Source organism: Lipotes vexillifer, unplaced genomic scaffold, assembly GCF_000442215.2.
Source record: "Lipotes vexillifer unplaced genomic scaffold, Lipotes_vexillifer_v1.1 scaffold120, whole genome shotgun sequence".
Taxonomy (NCBI): Eukaryota; Metazoa; Chordata; class Mammalia; order Artiodactyla; family Lipotidae; genus Lipotes; species Lipotes vexillifer.
Genome location: NW_006791240.1, coordinates 459,613 through 460,255, shown reverse-complemented (window position 1 = coordinate 460,255; position 643 = coordinate 459,613).

Sequence of the window (643 nt, the reverse complement as noted above, 5' to 3'; positions counted from 1 at the left end):
GCAGTGTGCCTAGATTTTCTCAAAGGCTTCACCACTGTTTGAGTCATCTGTGAATAGTTAATATTTGCCAACATGTGAGGAAAATGTGGCAAAAGGCATACCCTCACCTAGAGACTCTGAACATGGGAATGTGAGAAGGTATAAGTAAATAGGGCGCTTTTGTCCAATGCTCTTATTTTGCTGCTTCCGCACACAGGACTGACTTAAATACATGGCCGTAGAGCTCACTGTGCAGACTCAGAAATCTGCAGAGCTGCCTGACATGAATCAACAGGAAAACAGGAACCCGAGATTTCCTATGTGGAAAGCAGGCAGCTCCGTGGGTGATCCTCAGACTAAGTTCTGGTCTTATTTTGCAACTGGGGGATATAGCTCATTTCATGCTATTTTCATATGTATCTTCCCATATTAGACTCATTCTTTTTTTTTTACAGTGGTAGATAATGAGGCAACATGACTCTCAGCTTCACAGTTTCTTTCTTTTCCCATCACAGTTTAGTTTGTTTAAAATGTACCGTTCATATCAGCACAATAGTCCAGCTATAGGTATTTCAATTTCAGAAATAAAGTTTATGTGACTTATCTTACATAACTGATTTTAAAAGCTTGATTTTTTTTTTTTTTTTTTTTTTTTTTTTTTTTT